Here is a 24,794-nt window from a genome sequence, read left to right on the forward strand (position 1 = left end):
TAATTTTATAATGAAAAAGGAGCTTGTAAAAATAGATGATACAGCAGGAGTCCAAAAAAAAAAAAAAGAACGCAACAGGAAAATGATAAGATAATTTAATTCCTTCTATATATAGTAGAAATGCAGAATGAGATTTTTAACTGCTGTGTCATATGCTGTTCCGTACATGTTTATCATCTAAATTAAAAGGCTTAAGCAGACAAGGGATTTACAGATTAGAAGGATTTTCCTTGAGCCTATTAGTTTGCTATATATGAGATTCTCCAGCACCAACCACACCATCTCAAAAATGCCAAAGAAAAACATTGTAACCACCTTCAAGGCACATGTTACACGTACTATTTGTATCGAGCACAAAATTAGTTTCCACTTCTCTTTCAACAGATGCTCACATATTTTAACACAGCATACACAGCAGTCACTCTTGATATAAAGAAAGGTAAGTAAATATAGGCTATCTATGATGTGTGCAACTTTATGTGTTTATCAGACATGTTTACTCAACATAACATACTAGTGGAGATCTGTTATAGAAAGGGTAAGTCAAAATGGCCCAGTTTTGCTTTGTGTATTTAGAATATGAGAGTGCTTCCTAATTTCAGTTACCCTTAGTCAAAATAAAGCTACTAACTCTCTCATAGCATACCACATGCAAAAGTGATTTAATCATAAAAGTGAGCAAATAAGTGCTGAGACTCAAGAAGAGAATTATGAGTGAAAAATGCCAAGTAGTCCTCCAAGAAGGATTGTTACTCTAGTGGAGAGTGTTCTCAAAGGACAAAGTAGAAGGGGGCAAGGAGGATGGAGGAGAGCCAGAACAGAGCTTTGCAAGTGAGTATTGGGGAGGGGACAGGTGGGGAAAGAAGAAGCCATGGTTGCAGTAAAGCTGTGCTCGCAGCCACAGAGAAATGTCAAGATGGGGACAGATAGGTAGCAGGAATGAAGGGAGCCTCGGCAATAGTAGAGGGAGTTATGATGACCCCTATAGAGTACGTTGGAAGGCAGAACCACAGTATAAGTAGGTGGAGCCATGGCAACTGCCAGATGACCTGCAATAAGCAATAAATGAAGAGTTGACCCCAGAGAGGTCAGGGGAGGAGATGCAAGAGGGTCAGGGAGAGAACTGATTGTTGGGATTTGAGTTCTTCTAAGTCTTCCCTAATTCCCATCATCATTCACCTGATCGGTAGAATTTATTAGCGTAGCACACCCCATGGATAGGACTCTTTCTGGTTTCCTTCTGCCTGTCCTGCCAGAAGCTTCTGGGAGTTGACCCTTTCCCTGGCCTTTGTGGTTGGATGCTTGTCAGAAATTGATTATTATATATAATAATAATTGTGGTATTTGCTAAGGGTTTACTAGGTGCCAGGCACTGCACTAAGCACTGACGTAAATAAACGGTGATTGAGTTGGAAACAGTCCCTGTCCCGCACGGGGCTCACAGTCCTAATCCCCGTTTTACAGATGAGGGAACTGAGGCAGAGAGAAGTTAAGCGACTTACTCAAGGTTTCCAAACAGGCAAGGGGAAGAGTTGGGATTAGGGCCCAGGTCCTTCTGGCTTCCAGGCTCATGTTCTAACTGCTAAGCCGCTCTGCTTCTCAATTGAAATGATACCATTGCAGAACAACAAAGATGTTGCTTAGCTCATTGTATTTTACACTGTAGAATCCTAGGCAGTAAATTGACTGGAAGCTTTTCCTCTAAAGAAAGATGGGATAGTTGCATGTCCAAACTGAAGAACTTGTATCCACCCAATGCTTACAGCAAGTACCATTTTGGCTGAAAGTAGACCAAAATATGTTAGGTGTTGTTGCTAAAGAGAGTAGTAAGGGTTTTGTTTTGTTTGGTTAAGCACTGGAATTAAAATACAAAACCATTGAGAAAATTAAAAATAATAAATTGTATTTAATCTATCCTTTCCAGGAGCTCCAGGTAAAGTTGTGTTGAATTTTATGAAAGCACAATCGGCTGAGGTAGACTGACGGGAGAGGAGAGCTGGACATGAAAAATGTAAAAATCACTACAATATTAAATGGTACCTTAATAAACAGTTTGAGTAAATGCCCATTATATATGAAGTATCTGGATGTCATTTCAGTCCCTTTATTTTAGAAGAAGATAATCCAATTGGTAGATAAAATATATTCTGGTATTAGTAGAAATGTTCATAAAAAAACAAACTTTAAAGTTCTCAGTGGTTCCACAGCTAGACATTTATTTTTCAGGACTTGTTTCCTTACACACAGAAGGGTGGTGACTGATGGTAGCAAAGATTGATAGTTATCATACAATAACTTTTGGTGGTGATTATTCTATTCATGGATGGAGCTTATTACCAGTATAGTGGACACGTCTCAAGTTAAGCATATCATTCATAGAGAAGCAGTGTGCCTCAGTGGAAAGAGCACATGTTTGGAAGTCAGAGGTCATGGGTTCGAATTCATGCTCTGCCGCTTGTCAGCTGTGTGACAGTGGGCAAGTCACTTAACTTCTCTGTGCCTCATTTATCTCATCTGTAAAATAGGGATTAAGACTGTGAGCCTCATTTGGGACAACCTAATTACCCTGTATCTACCCCAGAACTTAGAACAGTGCTCTGCACATAGTAAGTGCTTTACAAATACCAACATTATTATTGTGTTCCAGATTTAGGAAACCTTCCACCTCAGCTCTAGGGCATGAAACCAGATACAATCAGGTATTTTACTACAGGATACAAGATACCCTCAGCATACTTGATCCTTCAAAAGCAATGGGTCTCACTTGCCATATCAAATATCGCACAATCTTCAGGCTTCATAACAAACTCTTTGTGAATTTCCGCCATTCCATGTTGAAGGTGGTACTGGTTTTGCCTGTTATTTAAATATTGGTTTCACCATAAGATCCCCCAACATCATTGTTTGTTTATAATATGTATTGGGAGAGAGAGGAAGATATACCCATCATTGGGCAGGGATTGTCTCTATCTGTTGCCGAACTGCACATTCCAAGCTTAGTACAGTGCTCTGCACATAGTAAGTGCTCAATGAATACTATTGAATGAATGAATGAATGACTATATGGGGAGAGAGCTTATTTCCAAGACTAAATATGAATTGGAGGAAGGTCATCCTGGAATTTGGAAAATAAACACAGATGAAAAAGGGATCATTATAGTAAAAAAAAAAAACTATGCCAACCTTGCATTTTATACTTGCATTTTATGTTAAATGATCAAAACTACAACTTCATGGTGGCTGGAATGGGGTTTTCTCGAGGAGATTTAAGTCTGCGGGGCTTCCAGCAGGTTTGTGAGCCTGGAAGAGAGGTGAGTCTGCTGTGGGACCTTAGGCAAATCACTTTACTTCTCTGTGCTTCAGTCCCCTCACCTGTAAAATGGGGATTGAGACGATGAGCCCCACGTGGGACAGGGACTGTGTCCAACCCGCTTTGCTTGTAATAATAACTTATGGTATTTGTCAAGAGCTTACTATGTGCCAAGCACATTGTTCTACAAGTATCTACAAGGTAAACAGGTTATTCCACATGGGGCTCGCAGTCCCAATCTCCATCCACCCCAGGGCTTAGTAGAGTGTCTGGCACACAGTGAGGGCTTCACAAACACCACGATTATTATTTTTATTGACTCTTATGCCCTTCTAGAGAAAGAAACAAGCTAAAAGGTTTGTGGCTGGAGAAAAGAGGTGAAGGGGCAGGCTGTCCCTCTGGCTTTTCCTGCCTCTGGTTCTCCAAGGGGCCTCGACCGGCCACTGGGGTCCTCTCCTCCCGAGGTCCGTGAACGCAGAGAAGCAGTGTGGCTCAGTGGAAGGACCCAGGGCTTGGGAGTCACAGGTGGTGGGTTTTAATCCCGCCTCCTCCACTTATCAGCAGTGTGACTTGGGGCGAGTCACTTCACTTCTCTGTGCCTCAGTGACCTCATCTGGAAAATGGGAATTAAGACTGTAAACCCCACCAGGGACAAACTGATCACCTTGTATCTCCCCCCACCCAGTGCTTAGAGCAGTACTTTTGTACATAGTAAGCGCTTAACAAATGCTTATTATCATTATTATCATTCTCTATGCCTCAGTTACCTCATCTGTAATGGAATTAAAAAATGTGTGCCCCACGTGGGACAATCTGATTCCCCTGTATCTACCCCAGCGCTTAGAACAGGGCTCAGCATATAGTAAGTGCTTAACAAATACCATAAGTATTGTTATTATCAGCTGTGTGACTTTGGGCGAGTCACTTGTCTGTGCTTCAGTTCGGTCATCTGGAAAATGGGGGATGATGATGGCAATGATGATGATGCTGGTATTTGTGAAGAGCTTATTACGGGCCAAGCACTGTTCTAAGCGCTGGGATAGATATAATAATAAGAATGATGGCATTTATTAAGCGCTTACTATGTGCCCAGCACTGTTCTGAGCGCTGGGGGGATACAAGTTAAGCAGGTTGTCCCACATGGGACTCACAGTCCCCATTTTGCAGATGAGGGAACTGAGGCCCAGAGAAGTTTACTCATTCATTCATTCATTCAATCCTATTTATTGAGCGCTTACCGTGCGCGGAGCACTGGACTAAGCGCTGGGAATGGACAACTCGGGCAAGTGACTTTCCCACAGTCAGCCAGCAGGCAAGCGGCGGAGGCGGGATTAGAACCCACGACCCCTGCCTCCCGAGCCCGGACCCTTGCCGACGAAGCCACCCGGACCGTGAGCCCCAAGCTGGGAGGGGAGGGAAATAACCCGATGGACCCGACTGCCTTGCATCTAGCCCAGCGTTTAGCGCAGGGTGGGCGCGCAGGAGGCGCTCAGCAGAGCTGGCACAAGGCGCAGGTCCCCTCCACAACGCGGCAGGGGCGCGTTCAGCCAAGGGGGGGAGGGGGCTGGGCTTGGAGATGCAAATGAGGTGACGTCAAGGGCAGGGGGCGGGGTCTGCCCAAGGGGCAGAGGAGGAGAAAGAAGCCCCCAGCCCCTTTTTGGCGAGAGAGCCCGGGCAAAGAGGTGAAGGCCACCGGTGCTGTCCACCGCCCTGCTGGTGCTGATCCATCCCCATCCCGGACCGTCCTCCCATTCCCTGCATCCTCCTTGGAAATTTCGACAGTTTCTACTTTCTGGACCTCCTACCATTCCCCTTTCCTCCCTCCCTCCCTTCCTTTCTTTTCTTTTTTTTTTACTCTTCTTTTTGTGCTCTTTTTGAAAATCCGTTACCAGGAAAAGACCCAAAGCAGCCTCCTTGGGGACTTTGAGGACTGTTCGCATCAGGTAAGAGGCAGGATTTTTCCATGTCGGGGATTCTTACAGGGGGAAGACTGGGGTTAAAAAGGATCTGCCTAAGGAAAAAAAAAACCTCATAAAACCCTAAAGTTGCGAGGTGGTGATCTGCTGCCAAATTGTACGTTCCAAGCGCTGAGCACAGTGCTGTGCACCTAGTAAGCGCTCAGTAAATACTACGAAATGAATGAGTGGTGCAGAAGGAGCCTTTGAAGGAGGGAGAGGGAGTAGGATCGTTCATTCAGTCGTATTTGCTGAGCTCTTACTGGGTGCAGAGCACTGGACTAAGCGTTGGAAAGTACGATTCGATGTCAAAGCCGTTTTCAGCCTCTAGTGCCTAGGAGGAAGGTCTAGGGGTGAACGAGAAGTTGGGGGGTGGGAGGGGGTGGATAAAGTTAGTCTTCCAAAATGTCTCTGTCTTCCGTGATACGTGACAGGCTGAGCCTTACCCCCCCCCCCCCAAAAAAAAACAAAATCCAAAAAAAAATATGAGCAAAGGGCACCCGACGAGTTAACCCCCAATAAGGCACCCTAAATAAATGCCCTTAGCAAATGGCTTGTATTTGGGGGTGGGAGACTCCTCCGCCTTATCGATAGCTCCTCTGGGATTTATAACCGTTTGTCTGGAAAGCCCCAGGGCACCGAAGAGGCTTTCCACCCAGGAAAATAAATGATTTTTTAAAAAAAACTAAAAGAAAAGAGGCAAAAATGCACTCTCTATCATGCTGGGTGAGTGCTGGGCTGCTGACGGACAGGAGACGCCGATGAAAACTTGGTAAACTCAGAAGCTCCAAGGTCAGTGTGTGTATCTTTGTGGTTTTGTGTGTGTGTGTGTGTGAGTGTGTGTGCTGTTGTGGGTGCCTCTGTGTGGAGAGAGTTGGGGGTTGTTTGTTCTGCCGCTGACGGGCGAATGTCAGGCCTTCCCGCGGGCTAGAAGTAGATGTAAATGGGGAAGCTCTGATTTAATAATACAGTATTAGGTTGTATTATAGTTGCTGCCGCTGTTGGTAATTGAATGGAACCGGGAAGCGTGGGCAGAGAAAATGTCTTACTATTTTAGTAGCGTTTAACCTTTCGCAGGCTTAGAATAGCGCTCTCCCCTACTTAGGGGCTGGTTTCTTATGCAACTTGGCAGAATGGGTATCTGGTAGGCAAATCCTATGAAGAGGGGGAAAAAAAAATAGGGAAAACAGAGAACGGGTAGGTTTTCTTATGGTGAGATGATGGAACTAAGCTTCACGTTCCTTGTATTTTTCCTGGCCACACATGCCTTTATTCACTAGAGAGACAGGTTCATCTTTTAAATAGAACAGAATCCGTCCAACAGTTAATCGGCAACTCAGGTACATCAGTCCAGCCACAAGTCCGGAACTACTTATTGCTTGAGATGACTTTCGTTTAAACTGCTGAAGCCCATTTAGGAAGAACGTCAGTACTGCAATTTTGGTTTGAGCCACGTGGTTTTAATATATTAGATATATGTATTTGTATAATTAGTGCACAGGTTTCCAGGAGGTAAATAGCTCCTGGAAATGTCTTGTTGATATCCGGCCGTGGCGTAGCTACACAACCACTTCTCATCAACTCAAGAATATTGGATTTTCAAGTTCAATGTTAGACCCCCCTTTTAATATCTAGGTTCTATTTTGCATTACACTCGTTTGGGAATTTAAGTCTCAATGTGTGGAATAGAAATCTCTCCAGAGGTGGTTATTCAACTTGGATAGCTGCACAACTCACACAGAAGTAGATTTTTTATGTCAATGGACTTGCAAGAGATCAGATTAAAATTCGTGCCTGACCAGTGCACATTTTTTCCAGGGACAAATGTTTTCAATCACGTTGTAATATTTATATGCATGTGACAACTATTAATAGTTATTGAAAACCTTTGCATATATCGGTTATACGCAGGGGATAGGTACAGGCTTTTATGGAGATAGGTAAAGGAGAAATATGGATAAGCAAGCTGTTATCTTGAATTTTACCTTGTTTGAATAGAAAAAGACTTATCTTTGTAAATTTGAGCTTTCAAGTATCTGCTTTTAAATAGGAAATGTTAAAATGCAATTCTTGTTGGATTGAAATATTTTTAGTTTAAGCAGCACCCAAATCTTCATTTTTCTTTTCACACCTGTTGGGTTGTAGTTTAGGAGTATGTAGAAGTGAAAATTTTTATTTTTATTTTTTTAAAATACAGGCAGATGCAAGAGTTTCCTAAACCCTAGTCTCTTGTCTCATATGCTTTTGTCAGAAGATATTTTTGCACCTGGAAAAAGTTCTGGGGTGTTTAGCTAAAATTCAGCATTATCACAGGTTGAATTAATATGAAAGTAAAAAAGATTTCAATTGTAAAATGGATACCATCAACTGTTTTAATTATTTTAAGAGGGCTATGTTGATCTTTTAGTGATTCAGTGGTCTTTTCGACTCTTCATTAAATAATAAATATAATAAATAGTACTTGTAAAGCACTTACTGTGGGCCAAATCAATGCTGAGGTAGATAGAGGATAATCAGGTTGAACACAGTCCTTGTCCCCCAGAAGGCTCCCAGTTTAAGGAGGAAGGAACACATTTGCTTCTTCTCCTACCGGACTGTTACCATCCAAGTGCTTATCCTATCCCTCCTTGAAAACTATATCAGCCTCCTGGCTGACTACCTGCCTCTTGGCTCTACTTCAATCCAATCTTCATTTTGCTCATTCCTCCAGATCATTTTTCTACAAAACCATTCAGTCCAGGTTTACCCACTCCTCAAGAACCTCCAGTGGTTGCTCACCCACCTCCACATCAAAACAGAAACTTCTTGCTATTGACATTAAACCATTCAATCGTCTTATGCCCCCCTACCTTAGGCCTCTGATGTCTTACAAAAACCCACCCCTCACCCTTCCCTCCTCCAATTCAGTCTTACTCACTGTACCTTGATCTCATCTGTCTTGACCATGTCCTTCCTCTGGCCTGAAATAACCTCATCCTTCATAACTGAGAGATGATCATTCTGCCCACTGTCAACCTTATTAAAATCATGTCTTCTTCCGGAGGCCTCCTCTGTTTAAGCCTCTTATCCTCTTCTCCCACTCCTTTCTGTGTCACCCTTGCAGATGAATCTGCACCCTTGATTCACCCTACCCTCAGCCCCACAGCACTTCCATACATATCTGAAATTTATTTACTTACTGAATTTAATATCTGCCTTCCCCCTACATTGTAAGCTCCTCATCAGCGGGAAACATGTCTACCAACTGTTATATGGCACTCTCCCAACAATATAGTACAGTGCTCTATATGGAGTAAGTACTCAATAAATACCAGTGATCAACGGATAGAGTAGGATTTGATCTCCATTTTACAGATGAGGTAACAGAGACAAATGAAGGCACTTGCCTAAGGTCACACAGAAGTCTAGTGACCGAGTCAGGATTAGAACCCAGGTCCACTAACTCCCAGGCCTAGGCTCTTTCCACTAGGCCACATTACTCGTTTAAACTCTATTTCCTTATGACATATTTCAATATTGAACATGTGAGATGGAACCCATGTTGACTGGAAAACATTCCTGACATTTATTTTGAAGAGGGAGCTGATTGTTGAAGCAGTCTTTGGTGCTGGATAATATGGTAGTTTTTTATCTTATTTGGTAGGATAATAGATCATTTTTACAATTGTATACTTCAATGTCATGAGTGTATTTGACATTTCATGAACACTATCTTACCTTAACATCTTTTGAGTCCACTGGAACTAGACATACTATCAAGAAGTTGACAATATTTCATTCCTATGGTAATGTAAATGTGATAATACTGTTACTTAAATAAACCAGCCCATTGTCAAAATGAAAAGGAAACATTTGGAGAGAAATGCATGCCTCTTTCACATGACTCACTCTAGTTTCTGGTATTGTCTATTAGAAAGTGGTGATTCTTAAAAGTTGAATAATAGGCTGCATAAGTTACTGCTGCAACTCAAATCATTATTAAAAATACATCTAGTGGAGACTTTATACTTAATAAATATCAATGGGTATAAAATGAAGTTTTTGAAGTTTTAAAAATCTTTTTATTCCAAATTTAGAATTAAATATGTTTAATGTGGTATTCATTTTTTCCCCTTCATTGACTGAGATGAAATTGCTGTTATTAGTTTCCCAGGGATGTGTCAAGAAAAAGAGATAAAAGCACATTCATTCAGTATCTTGATCTCTGAGGAAAAAAGACACTGCATTAATTATTGAGATTTTTTTCCAGGGTTTCTAGTTTAACTTTTCCACAGATGTTATAGGTAATGTAGCATTTTATCATTTTAAGAACTATAGGAAACCTGAGAGAAGTTTGAACACTTTAGCATTTTAGTGTGAACATTTATCATTACATTCAGTAGACCTTAATCACCACACCCATCCATTAAATTATATAATATGAGTGGTCATACAGTGCTGTTGAATTAGGAAAGTAACATTTCTAAAATGAAGTATAGACAGATTCTAGTTACTCCCTTTTTGAAAATGGAAATCAACCAGGCTGGAATAACAACTGTTGAAAGATTTCACGAAGGCTGGAAATCAGGAAAGGAAAGAACCAGGCTTAGAATGAAAGTGAGGCTAAGACTAAGGTGAATATTGGGGCCAAGGCATTTTTTGTTTGGGTAAATTTACTCACTACTCAACCATCAAGTATTTAAACTAGTTCCTGTGCTGACCTGTGATCGTTTGTTGCTTAATCTTAGAAAATTTAAAGCACTAACCTTAGACTTCAGTTATTTTTCCATCCCATTATGCTCCATTAAAATTGCTATTTAATATTTTCCATTGATTGGGCACCTTGCAAAAGGTCCTAAGAGTCACAGAAACTAAAGTCATATGTTAACACTATGTTTGCCGGTTCTGGCTTCCACTGAATTTCTCTAAACGTTTTTTTCCCCAACCAATCTTATTTTTACTGGCTTCCGTGTTCCCACTGTCCCTTTGGCAGATATCCCTCGAGGGAACTTTTCATTTTCCAATTAAATATATTATTGTAGAGTAAACCAATTGGTCCCTCGGTGGCAAATCACCTTGACATTCAGTTAGGGTAATATCATTATAATTGAGTAAGTTTTGTGTCTTGATGTATTGAGAAACTCATGACCTATGGATTGAAAATAAAGTATCCAAGAAGTTAGAGTGAAACACTTGAATGTTAGTGAAGTAACCCTTGGAAGGGGTGAATTTTAGTTTGGTTAGTATGCCAATATTGAGCCAATTTGAGTTCTGAAAATGTTTTGAATTAATTTGACATTAAAGAGGAAAGAGTATAGCCTCTCCACCTAGGCATAACCATTTTAACTAAACCTACACCTTCAAGATATCATAGAAATCTCCAAATGTGGTACTTTTCATCACTCTAGGTACCAAGCGCTGGGGTAGATACAAGCTAGGCAGGTTGGAAACAGCTTATTCCCTACATGGGGTTCACAGTCTTAATCCCCATTTTACAAATTATCTAAAAGGCAGAGAGGTTGAGTTACTTGGCCCAGGTCACACAGAAGACGAGTTGTCAAAACTTTATTAATTAAATCTCGTCTTTTGTATCGCGTTATGTAAATCTCTAAAGCTGAGTGGATTGCTTATTAAGTTCTTATGCGCATTATAGAGAATTCTCTTCCAATTCATCACTGTATTAAAACAGTGCTGGCTAATGAGTTCTATCCACAACTCTAAGGATTTGGAAATTGTTTTTGAAAACTGTTTTCTTTTCTGTGAGTCTAACTTTATGCCTGTCCTTGCAAAGGACTGTTGCAAGTTTCTTCTGATATATGCCTATCCCAGGATATTAAAGGAAAAAATGTAACAAACACTTAAAAAAAAAGTCTTAAAAAAAGGGCTCTCTGCTACTGTGATACTGAAATGGCCCTGAATGAAGACTCCCATTCTTTAAAATGGTGGGACACAATTTTTTCTTCGAGGAGGGACTTTAAATTTTTACCATTCCAAGGTGTGGCTACTAGTTGTAATCTTTGCCCTAGAGGTTGTGGGTTCTAATCCCAGCTCTGCCACTTGTCTGCTGCATGACCTTGGGTAAGTCATTTCAGTTCTCTGGACCTCAGTTACTTCATCCGTAAAATGGGAATTTGAGAATGTGAGCCCCACTTTGAACAGGGACCTTGTCCAACTCGATTTGCTTGTATCCACCCCAGAGGTTAGTACAGAGCCTGACACAGAGCAGGTGCTTACCAAATACGATTATTATTATTATGATTATTATTTCTATAAACTTTGAACTCCTCTAGGTCATGGAGGCTATGTCTTGTTCTCCTATATTTTCCCTTACCGTAGTATCTAATACAGTGCCTTAGCATATAATAGGCACTCAATATGTACTATGGATAATTATAATCAACAGTGGTATTTTTTTATCATCAATGTATTTATTGAATACTTAGTATGCGCAGAGCACTGTATTAAGTGCTTGGGAAAGTACAGTGCAACAGAAATGGTAGACAGGTTTCCTGCCCACATATTGAAGTGGAGCTATGAAATGTGCCCTTATTTTGGAGTGAGCAACCACACTCAGCATTTCTGAGAAATTCAAATATCCATTCGAGTATTTTATTAGTACCTGATCATGGCAATTTCCCTATTGCCTGTTATTCTTAGGATATTTCCTTAAATTATCCAATTACACTAAATCATATTTTCCATACAGTTAAGGGTTTATGTTGACCTAGAAACATTTGTTCATTCTACGTTTTACAGATATACATTAAGCTGTAACAGTACCAAAAAACCTTAAAAACACAAGTACATAATAAAATTTTCATTTTAAATGTCACAGATTTCTGTTTACTAGTGTTATAGAGATCAAGACAATAAACTACTAGCTAAGTTTCACTGGTTAAATGTGATTAGTACTTGGTAATACTGAAGCTGATTGAGAAATGGGTAGAAGGTCACCATTTATTTGCATCTGAATTAACTGAGATCAGTATCCAGCAGAGCTTCTTTGGAAAAAAAAACCCTCAAAAAAGACTTAGTGAACAATGAAATACTTCAAAAGTTCTTGAATATATTAGGTGGGGACTTTGAGGTACAACTCCTTATTAGTTTTTCCCACTGGTGCATTTTTTATTTGAGAAATATGCACAACACATTCTTTCTTTAACTCTGCTTAAAATGATGAAACATTTAATTAAGAGGTCATCGGTTATATTTCTGAGAAGAAATGAGTCAGCTATCATAATAGTTTGTTGATCATGATGATATATTTTCTTCTTTAGAAAGAATGGGATTCAGTACATTTGTGATAAATTCTGTGTCAAATGTAAGTTGGGTTGCTGAAATCATTTAATCAGTGAATTAGCTAATTAGGGTCTTGGGAGTGACCACTATTCTAGCAGTCCATTGTTAGAGCGGTTAAAAATGGAAAATTCCTATCCCATCATTGCAAGAATGATGAAACAGTCTTACATTCATTGGCAATGTTCAGGACCTAGTTGCAAGTTGAGTCTCTTGCTCTCTAAGGTAGTTGTCCTCTCAGCTCTTTGAGTTTAGGGAAATTTCTAAGAGCACAAGTAAAAACAAAAAAGAAAAATGAAGTAAATGAAGTAAAAATGCAGAAAAAAATGAAGTAAAAATGAAAAAAAAGACTGAAAAAAATGACAGCTATAAACATGACTTCTATAGATTATTGGAATTGGAAGTAAAATACAATAAGAAGGTGAAAACTCTAAGTTAGGGTTTACTGGGAGAAGGTGACAGCTGATAAGCCCTTACAATCAATAGTAGGACTTTACATGAGAAAACACGGCTAACCTTTGGAGGATTTTGTGGGAACTGATGTGTTCTGAACAGCGTTAAGGAGCATGTGAGCACTCTATTAATAATGTTGGTATTTGTTAAGCGCTTACTGTGTGCAGAGCACTGTTCTAAGCGCTGGGGGAGATACAGGGCCATCAGGTTGTCCTATGTGAGACTCACAGTCTTAATCCCCATTTTACAGATGAGGTAACTGAGGCACAGAGAAGTTAAGTGACTTGCCCACAGTCACACAGCTGACAAGTGGCTGAGCTGGGATTCGAACCCATGACCTCTGACTTCCAAGCTTTTTGATAAATTCAGATGAGCTTTCTGGAGAATCTCAAAATTGACTGAAGTCCTGGGGAAGCCACTAGTGACCATTTCAAAAGAGTGTCTCTGACTGGGGTGATTAAGAAGCAGGGCTATAGCACGGGCCTGGGAGTCAGAGGACCCGGGTTCTAATGCTGGCTCTGCCACATGGCATGTCTGCTGTGTGACCTTAGACAAATCATTTAAATTCTCTGTGCCTTAGGTACCACATCTATAAAATGGGGAGGAGTAGGAGCCCCATGTTGGGCAGGGACTGTGTGCAACCTGATTACCTTGCATCATCCCCAGAGTTTAGAATAGTGCTTTTCACATAGTAAGCATTTACCAAGTACCATAATTATTATTATTTGGCTAATAATTAAACAGTAGTAATTATCCTGAATTTATGGACAGCAAATACTAGAACTGGGAAATTGTGTTTCATTTAAAATGGTCTTGGATCCCAAATGTAGCATTTATCGTTTGCCCAGGAAATTGTATCTGACACGTTCCAATCTTTAAATCACATTTATGATGTGCTTTTCACTCTCTAATTATTCAAATCATTGAGGCCAGAAAAAAACAAACTTTCAAACCTGAATACTCAGATAATTCAGACAAAATATTATTTCAGGTCTTGAATTATTCAAATAATTGCCTCACTTTTGCCTCTTCTCTTTGGCTGTGTCTACAACCACAAAGAATCCAAATACCTCCCACCTAAATCCAACCAACTTGGATAGCTGATAATTATAGCATTTGTTAAGGAAAATAATTTTTAATGTGAAATGTTTAATCAACTTCCTTGAACAGACTTGTTCTTTACTTCCTTAGCTGTGCTTCAGGATTTTTCTCATGATTATTAGAAATTATACTTACAATTTTAACCTAGGAAAAGAAATCACTTCATTAAGGAATTATTTTTTTTCTATGCAGGTGAAACTTTCATGTGGAAAACAAACCTCAGCTGTTTTTTAACCTGTTAATTAGTATGATTGTGTTGTTGTGACTTGAGACATCCTATGGGAACATTTACAAAGTTTGTACACGCTCTGGGCATTAATATAAATGCACTTCTTTTGAGGGGAAGTCAGAACATATACCTTTTAAAGTACAATATGTGAATAATTAAGTATTCTGATAACAATCCATTATTTTTTTAAAAGTTTGAATGACTGAAAATAGTAGCAATAGAGATATCCTGATTTACTCTTCCAGGATTAGTAAATATGTTATTTATAAGGACTGAAAGTCCTTGATTAGACTGTAAGCCCGTCGAACGGCAGGGACTGTCTCTATCTGTTGCCGACTTGTTTATTCCAAGCGCTTAGTTCAGTGCTCTGCACATAGTAAGCGTTCAATAAATACTATTGAATGAATACCTAAAAATACTTCATGTGGTATGATAGAAGAGTTGACAGAAAACATGATAAAAAGAGCTATCAATTTATTTTAATACTCTTAATCATTTGCTGTAAATGGGCTCGCTATTTTTGTGAAAACATTATTCAGTGGAATAAACAGTTTTCCCCAAATTTGCTCTAGATTCAATATTAAAATATAATTTCAGATGTAAAGTGATAGCTTCCTAAATGTAAACACTAAGCAAGAATCAACTTCTAACTGGTTTTCAGGTTATTACTATACTATCCTCCAAAGTATATTTTCAATCAAATAAACATGTTTATGTTCAGTCAATCAATAGTATTAGAGTAGTACCTCCACATAGAACATTGTACTACACACTTCACGGAGAGTAGTTGGTAGTTACCATGCTTGCCTTCAAGGAGCTTATTATCTAGTGAGGCAGACAAACATTAAAATATATGAAATAAGTAGGAAGGAAGGAAACTACCAAGTAGCACTGAGCCACACTCAATCAGTGCTGCCATTCAAATTGTAAATAAAACTCTGGGTAACCTCAAATATGGCTCTTTTCTTTTCCTGGAAAACCTCTATTATTGAGAATCTTCCTCCCACCAAGTTCCTGATTTAATAAGTTCGTGTCTGTTTTTTTTAATCCCTTTATTCTAGAATCTCAGGCATTATGAGAAAAATTGAAGAATTTGATGGCTTTTTGGTTTGTGCACATGCTTGAGAACTCAGTGTGGTTGATTGGCACCGTTATTTAATTGGTTCCTTTCTTAGAGAGCATGACATCATTGTAGAGAGGAAAGAAAAAGCACAAAACAAAAAGGGAAATCATAATGAATCAGTACACTTATGGTTCAAAACTTCAGGACTTTGGTACATTAAAATGGAAGAGTAAACTTGAATGAAACGTAAGGAAAAGTAAAGATCCCATGGCTATGAATTTTCTTTATATTGTATTTTCACAGTTTCTAGTATTTGAATGACAATACCTGGGAAACATGAAGAGAGCACTTTCAGAAATCTCTCAGAGGTTTTAACTTCATTATTCCAATTATGATTCCCTTAAGAATTACCAAAATGAGTTCTCCAAATAAACCTTTTTTTTTTTGCCACATTTGTTTTTCTCGTTTTGGCAAATTTCTTGTTTTAATCCATTCCCTAAAGGCTGGGGAAACCAAGAGGCTGTCAATAGGTTTCTTTCTCGGCCTGTGCAGAAGTATTATGGCTTAATTGATAATGTCTGCAGTGGTACTGTGTGGCCAGTTGTGGAAACTCCTCTGTGTGTAAGCAGAGGACTGGTCACATCATTAATTATGCATGTTTTGCAGAATGTCTCAGTAAAGTTAACAACCGTTAAAAAAGCAGTAGGGGGAGCCCAAGCAGGCATTACAGATGTATTGTTGTATAATTTTACTAATGCTACTGCATTGTTCTTGTTTTCATCATCCTAACAGAACACAATAAAGAAAATTCAAATGACCCAAAGAGCATTTTTAGTAGATGTGGGGGTCTTAGGTTAAATCCTTAGAAGACATCCCACTAATTTTTCCAAATAGTTAGAATATGCAAAAAGATCTTCATATATGCAAGCCACCCAAATAGATCATTCAGGAGTGAAGAGGAATAAAAAATAAATTCCTGGTGTGTGGCCTCATCAGAGCACCATTTTCACAGCCCATATAAATTGAATTCTTCAGGCAAGACATTTTGGGGCAGTTTAGGTGGGGTTTAAAAGGCCATATAAAGCACTACCTCAATTTTTCCAGAGTTTTCCTTTTTCTGTAGGGAATTATTTATGTTTCAGGTAAATGCCACAGAAGGGGGAAAAAAACCTAGGGCATCATTTCCTGAGTTATATTTTTATGCTTCAGTGAAAATAGATCTGAATTAGGTCATAGAATTTGACACCTGCTATTCTATACTTAGTTGTTACACCAGAAATATTTACCCAAAACCTTCTGCACTTGTTTTAAGTTTACATTTTCCCATTCAGGTGTGTCCAACAGGGATTGTAGATTTCACCTCAGGGATATAACTTAAAGCTTTAGTGATCTCCTCTAGATACTTACTGGACATTATAAAACAACATTCTGGAAGGTTAAGAATGTAATGTTTTAATAGAAATGTTTCCTTAGCATATTTTTCACATGATACTCTTATTTAAACACAGCATCTAGCTACTGTGTGTTTCTTTCTCACACAAAATGACACTTTTAAATATTAAAAAATATCTGCTTATGCGAAATGAATACTTTGTATTTATTCCACACAGGAAAATGATATGTAATGGACATGAGTTTCACCAGGAGTACATGAAAAATTCAGTATTTTAACAGACCTTACATGATCCGGTTAGCAGTTCACATTGCTTGTCATGTAGGGCTTAAATTATATGTTGCCTAAGGGCTTATTGGGCTCTTAAAAGGAACGTATGCAAATGTTTGCTTTTTTCCTCCAAGAAGTAGTGAGAAATAAATCGAGGCACCCTTATTTTCAGATTCTGGAAATGCTGTGAAGACAATCCGTGGGTTTTGATAATAAATTAAGTATAGCAGTTGAAGTATAGAGTCTAGTCAAGGATAATGCCACAGTTACAGACTTGTAGTTGGAGAGGATGATAAGATTAGAATGGAGTAGACTCAGTTACACTTTTCAAGGGGGAAGTTGTTGGTAACCTTGGAGAGTGCAGCCCCAGTGGAGGGAAGATGTATTTGAATTGTACTGGCGTAGGAGAGGAGATGAAGGAGTGGGGAGGTAATTCACTCAAGAAGTTGAGGCAGGAATGGGAGAAGGGAGATGGAGGTGATAGCTAGATAGTGAAGTGGGGTCCAGTGAAGGTAAATTTCTTTTTAAGATAGGGATCTCTAAAGGAATGCACTCGATGGTGACCACTGGATCCCCAGAGTTTCTTGTTGTTGTCTTATGCCGTCGAGTCGTGTCCTACCCATAGCGACTCCATAGATACGTCTCTCCCAGAATTCCCCACTTCCATCTGCAGTCTCTCTAGTAGTGTAACCATAGAGTTTTCTTGGTAGAAATATGGAGGCAGTTTACCTTTGCCTCCTTCTGCACAGTAAACAAGCCTCTGCCCTCGACTCTCTCCCATGCCGCTGCCCAGAACAGGTGAATTTTGACTTGTGGCAGACTGCCTTCCACTTGCTAGCTAGGAATGGAATGGGTATGCCTCTACTTGTCTCTGACGGGTAGAGTACTGGAAACTCTTCAGGAATGACCCTCAGGAGACAGAGCTCTCTACCTTGGAGTAAAAGCCTGCGGCATAACCACCACAGTTTTTCATGTAGGAACTAACCTGATCTTGCTAGGACTTGTAAGAGGATCGTAAGAAAATCCAAGATGGTGATGGATCCACCTCCTGGCCTTATTATTTGGAACTGGAATCCTTGGTGTCTTGAGAGCTGGGGTCCTTGTGGTGTGAACAAGGCTCAGGTGAGAGCTGGGCAAAGGTTGTGATCCTCACGGAACAAATGAGTACTTGAGGTGCATTTGGGGACTGAACCCAGCTAGGGTTACTGCAGTATGAGAGGTGAAGCTAGGGGCCAGTTGACATGAGCAGGAGCTGTGCATGGAAGGTTCCTTCATTCAAGCATATTTATTGAGCACTTACTGCAGGCAAAGCACAATGGGGTCCCAATCTAGAAGGTTGTTGGAAGTTTGGAATCAAGGCTGCTGCAGCAACAGTACCTCTGTGGTCCTTCGGGGCACATGAATAGGTCAAGTGAGGCAAGTGGGTGGGGTGAAGAGAGCCTCTTGTGTTAAGCCCCAAGCTGGTGAGTGTCAAAGGTGGGTGATGGAAAAAGAGACTCTCCTTATTTCCCACCTTTCATCAGTTTCTTTCATTTTTTTTTCTCCCACCATTCTCTTGCACCTCTTCCATGCCCATTCTTACCGTTGGTTTTATAACACTCATTCATTTTGTTTGCCCCCTCTTACTTTCCCTCCCTGATTTCCTACTATAACCTAGCTTGCACACTTTGCTCCTCTGATGCTAACTTACTCACTGAGCCTTGATCTCATCTGTCTTGCAGCTCACCCCCCCACCCACTCACTCCCTGCCTCTGTCCTAGAACTCCAACCCCTTTCATATCTCAACACCCTCAAAGCCTTACTAAGAGCACATCTTCTCCAAGGGGCCTTCCCAACTAAGTTCTCATTTCTTCTTCTCCCACTCTCTTCTGTGTTGCCCATGCACTTGGATTTGCATGATTTATTCACCCCACCCTCCATCCCACAGCACTTATGTACATATCTATAATTTATTTTTATTAATATCTGCCTCCCCCTCTATACTGTAAGCTTCCTGTGGGCAGGAAATGTGTCTGCCAACTCTATTATATTGAGTTCTTCCAGATGCTTAGTATGGGTATGCACACACTTAGTGCTCATTTTGATTGATCAATTGGTTGTAATGGAAAGGTCAAGAGAGCATAAGTCTCTGTTGAGCACGGTTAGGACAGTTTTGCAGAAATGAGGTGGAAGAAATGACAGATTAGGTGGGTATAGTTGGCAAGTTGATATGTTTTAGGTTCCTGAAGGACAAGGAATTCTAAGTCTAAACATCTAATGTATTTCAGATATAATGCTACATGGAAAAGTACACTGGAACCATAGACGTAAAGATGCACTCTTCCTTGACAGTCAAATAACACTTCTAACTTCTAATAGATCTTGTCTTCAGTCACTTTTATAACATTTCTTAAAGTCTGCCCGATAAGACACTGCCCTGTACTAAAGGATCTAATTTAGCAAATACCCAGTGCTACTAATTTCATTAGAGATAATTCAAACTATCCTAAAAGGAAAACCAAATGAATATCTAACTTTTTCTTCTTTCCTGGTTCTCTCTCCTCCGGCCCTATAAAATAATAATGTGAACAAAAACAGCAAGAAAAAAAAATCCTCTAATTGCTTCTCTTCCTTCAGCATCTTTTGTTGACCAAAAATACCATTTAAGTTATAGCAAACTCCAAGAAAGGTAGGCAGCAGCATGCTTTTCTTGCATCTCTGTGTGGAAATCCCAACCATTGTAGTTCTGGAGTAACACAAAATGGGAAAATAATATGTTTCATATTTTATGGCCTCACTAAATGTAATGCTTCTTAGGAAGCTTCCTCTGGGTAGTCTTTCAACTACAGACCATCACTTTCAATAACTTAAAGCCCTTTGACACGTAAAGAGATTTAGCACATCAAATTGTTTGCAGTACAAGTTAACAATTATAAACTTTAAAGGCCCAATGGAATGAGCCTTTTAAGCAGTGGAGTAGAGGCTGCCTTTTTCTGTACAGTAGATCAAGGTCAGAGCCAGTTGTCAGGACAAGAATAAGTCTATTAAACCTGGGATTTCTCATGTGGGTTTACTGGTACCTTCTAGGTCCAGGGCCTACTCCAAAGGTTTGTTGTCAAGATTTGTCAGTGGTATTTACTGAGCACTTACTGCGCACAGAACAGTGTAATGAGACATGCATCTTAACTACATTTTTTTTTTCAATTTCTAATGTCCATAAGGTTCTTGCACTAATGGGAGAGACAGACCTAAAAAACATTAGCAGTAAAATAAGAATGAATAAACACTATCTCTGGCCATCAGTTCTACATCGTTTTTGTGTTGCTAAGGGGCTAATACAGTGTTTCATGATAATTAGTTGTTCAATGAATGCTACTGATTTAATACTGACTTATTTCTCAAAGAATCGCCCACAGGCATGAATATGAGGCATGATCTATTGCTAAATATATATCATTCTCAGTGCAGTAAGAATAAGAGAAAAGATATCTATATAACTCCCCATTTTACCAGTGAAGAAAATGAAATTATTAAGCATTTTTAGTGGTATTTGTTAAGTGCTTAGTATATTCCAAGAACTATACTAAGGGCTCAGGTAGATACAAGCTAATCAGGTTTGAGCACAGTCCATTTCACACATGGGACTCAGAGTCTTAAACCTGTTTTACAGTTGAATTAACTGAGCCACAGAGAAGTGAAGTGACTTTCCCAAGGTCACATGGCTTAAATATGATAGATATGGGATTAAAACCCAATTCCTCTGACTCCCAGGCCCTTGCTCCACTAGGTCACACTGCTTCTGCGGTTATTGTGTATTCTTCACTGTACTAAGTGCCAGGGTAGATGCAAGATAATCAGGTTGGACATAGTCCCTGTCCCAAATGAGACTTCTGGTCTGAGTATGTTCACCAACAAACAACCAATCGATGGAATTTGAGATCTATTTGACTAAGGATCAGAATCTGAGAATCTGAGATTCTATTTGACTAAGAAAAGACTATATTCAGGAATGCATTCCCACTTTTACACATACTGAGACTTTAAATGGGAATATCCTCTGCTTCAGAAGAGGACACAGACAATATAAATATATGAAACTATAGGTACATAAATCCAGGCACCACAAAATTTGCAAGGAGGCCAAGCTCTTCTTTTCTCTATAATTTAAATTAAAGACTTGAATTGTATTGTATATATGTCTCTAGGCTTAAAAAGAGTAGCTCTAAAAATAATAGATGATCCAGGATAAAAGTGTTTCCAATTTATTATTCACTATAATTCTAATGAGTAATTTGGTTTCAGGTACACTCACACCATGAAAATGTCACCAGATCCAGTAGAGACATATTTAGGGAAGGGTGATGGGTACATTTCCCTGACAGGATTTCATTTTCTTCAATATATATAATGATGTGCTCAAAGTCATAACCAACGAGGCATATTTTATATTTACAGCTACAGATATATTATAAAGCTATTAATAACATGACAAAATATGATGGAACCTAGCACCAGTGCCTGGTACATGGAGGGTAGGCGATTAATTGCCATCTCTTTATTACAAATCCATAAAATGAGGGTGGTCAGATATTATAGATTTCTTCACCATTCCGCAGCATGTCAAATGGGTTGTTCTTGACGAAGTTTTCTTTTAACCCTTACAACTGGATTTTGTCATTAAGATTTCCCTTGATCGGGTGTGACAGTCACATTTTTAAATGAAATTTGTTAGAATCACTGGCCAATATACTCATGATTTCTCAGAGATCATCATCATTACATTGCCTTCTGTATTTCTTGAGAGTCCATTGAGTTTGAAGCACTGTACTAAGTGCTGGGGAGACCACAGCAGAGGAACCATGCATGATCACTGCTCTCCAGAAGCTCACAATCGAATGGGCTGGACAGACTGAACAAAATAATTCACAAACGGTATGAACAGAAGGAAAAACCAGGATATAATGGGAAATACTGCAAATGCATCAGGGTGAACTAGCTGAATAAGTAATTTTAGTAGAATCACTTTCCTATTCCACCTTGATTGTTGTATCAGCCTCCTTGCTTACCTCCCTGCTTCCTGTTTTTTCCCACTCCAGTCCATGCTTCACTTTGCTGCCCAGATCATTTTTCTCCAGAAATGTTCAAGCCGTGTTTCCCCACTCCTCAGGAAACTCCAGTGGTTGCCCATTCACCTCCACATCAGAGACTCCTCACCATTGGCTTCGGAGCATTCAATCACCTTGCCCCCTCTGGTCTCACCTCACTGCTGTCCTGCTATAGCCCAGATCTCACACTTCACTCCTCTAGTGATAACCTTCTCACTGTGCCTCAACCTCATCTATCTCACCTCTGATCTCTCGCCTGGCATGCACCTCCTCCTCGTAACCAACAGACAGTGACTCTCCCCTCCTCCAAAGCCTCATTGAAGGCATGTCTCCTCCAAAAGGCCTTCACTGACTAAGCCATCCTTTCCTGTTCTCCCACTCCCTTCTGCGTCATCCTGACTTGTTCCCTTTTTATTTATCCTCTCTCCCAGTCTCACAGTACTTACGTACATATCTGTAATTCATTTATATAAATGTTGGCCTCCCCCTCTATGTGGTAAGCTTTTTGCGGGTGGGGAATGTGTCCCTTTATTGTTGAATTGTACTCTCCCAAGTGCTCAGTACAGTGCTCGGCAAAGAGAAAGCACTCAATATATACGATTGACTGATGATTACTTATTCAGCTAGTTCACTATTTGCAACTATTTCTTGTTACATCCACTGTATATGTAAAGGTACTGAGGTTAGTAATGAAACCTATAATTATTAAAGGTGATATTGGGATGATTTGGTAGCATAGGGAATTACTGGGGTTGTATTTGAATTCCAGGTAGTTCTCATGAATTTTCTGGAGATGAAATAGCTGAATAGCTATATAAATACAGCGTCAGAATTGAGTTCCTTTATTCATACCTGTGTTGACACAAAGTCCTACATACCTGAAAGACAAAAAAGGGGGAAAAAAGGACATTCTCTAGGATCCTCTTAGTTTATGAAATGGATTATCATCCATCATTTGAAATAGAGATCCAAAGACAATAAGCTTCTGTGCACATGGATTGCAACACATATTCTTCATCTTTGAGTAAAGCTGAGTAATCAGTTGCATTGAATGTGCTGGAAGTGTTTTGGCTTGATTGAGTATATTAAAAGACTATAATTTCATAGTGCCTGAACCTATTTATTACGTACTTGATGATCCTGAAATTTACAGCTATAATGAAACATCTTCGAGTCTGAGACTTTCAAGCTTTAAAAAAGCAGTTTTTCTCAGGCCTTGTCTTTTGACAAGCAGTGAAGGAATTGATGAAATCCTATAAAAAGTGAAAGCAGAAGTTAATGAAAGCTTATTAATGGTGCCATCCTCAAAAAATGGTTTATCAATAACATGATATTTTCTTAAACTATTGGCTAAAATGCCTGAGGTTAGCAGTGGGTAATAGGGATATGCATTCTATCAGAATGCTGTTTAACTATGGCAGGTAATTTCAGAGAATGATAAATGCTCAGGAGTGGTGGGTCCCTTATTTCTTTTCTATTACTTTGTTTGCAATTTTACTTCACTTACTTCATTAAAAAGTTATTTATGGTTCCAATATTTCTTTTGTTGAAAAAAAGTTCACTTTAATACAGGTGTCAGATAAATCTGTTAGGATTTGATTGTTTAATTCATATAACTCTTTCCTCTCTGCATCTATAGTTCAAATATTTTTAAGTTAATAATTAATTATGGTATTTGTTAAGCACTTACTATGTGCAGAGCACTGTTCTAAGCGCTGGGGTAGACACAGGGTAATCAGATCGCCCCACGTGGAGCTCACATTTTTTAATCCCCATTTTTACAGATCAGGTAACTGAGGCCCAGAGAAGTTAAGTGACTTGCCCAAGGTCACACAGCAGACAAGTGGCGGAGTCGAGATTAGAACCCATGACCTCTGACTCCCAAGCCCATGCTCTTTCCACTAAGCCACGCTGCTTCTCAGATATATCAGATATATCTATCAGATATATAGGGAGAACTTTTGTTCAGGGATCATAAACTTAGGTTTTGGGTTTTTTTATGGTATTTGTTAAACTCTTAAGCCAGGCACAGTATAATCAGGTTGGACACCATCCATGTCCCACATAGAGCTTACACTCTTAATCCCCACTTTACAGATGAGGTAACTAACTGAGGCACAGAGAAGTAAGTGGCTTGCCCAAGGTCACAGAGCAGACAATTGGTGGAGTAAGGATTAGAACCCAGGTCCTTCTGTCTTCCTGGCATGTGCTCTATCCATCATTTAGACTGTGAGCCCGTATTTGGCAGGGGTTGTCTCTATTTGTTGCCAAATTGTACATTCCAAGTGCTTAGCACAGTGCCCTGCACATAGTAAGTGCTCAATAAATATTATTGAATGAATTAGGCCTTACAGTGCCAACCATAAATGTCGATTTCCAATCATAAAGGCAAAGCCATTATTTTCACACACACATTTTTGGACTAGGAGTTACATTCTTGCTCATCCAGTATCTAGAATAAAACCTGAAAGTTTTCAAGTGGCCCAGAAAACCGGGTCTCTATCAGGCCTAGTGGGGCCTTTCAATGTCTTCCGGCCACTCCCAACCCCTGCATCTCTTGCCCCTGGTTTGTAAAACCGCATTCCTATTCATTTCTTCCCTGAAAGTGAAAAATTGATACCTCTGATCATAGAACTATGAATGGGGTAATACAGAATTTGT

General features: G+C 39.6%; 1 protein-coding gene across 2 annotated transcripts in view; it reads left to right on the plus strand.

The window, feature by feature from the left end:
- The first annotated feature begins 4,950 nt into the window (after positions 1-4,950).
- Positions 4,951-24,794, plus strand: part of FSTL5 (follistatin like 5) — a 520,766-nt gene continuing 500,922 nt past the window's right edge. For both annotated transcript variants that reach the window (XM_029077167.2, XM_029077169.2), the window contains exon 1: positions 4,951-5,253. The gene's annotated coding sequence lies outside the window, so the exon portion shown is untranslated. The remainder of the gene's footprint in view (positions 5,254-24,794) is intronic.

Source organism: Ornithorhynchus anatinus, chromosome 12 (genome assembly GCF_004115215.2).
Source record: "Ornithorhynchus anatinus isolate Pmale09 chromosome 12, mOrnAna1.pri.v4, whole genome shotgun sequence".
Classification (NCBI taxonomy): Eukaryota; Metazoa; Chordata; class Mammalia; order Monotremata; family Ornithorhynchidae; genus Ornithorhynchus; species Ornithorhynchus anatinus.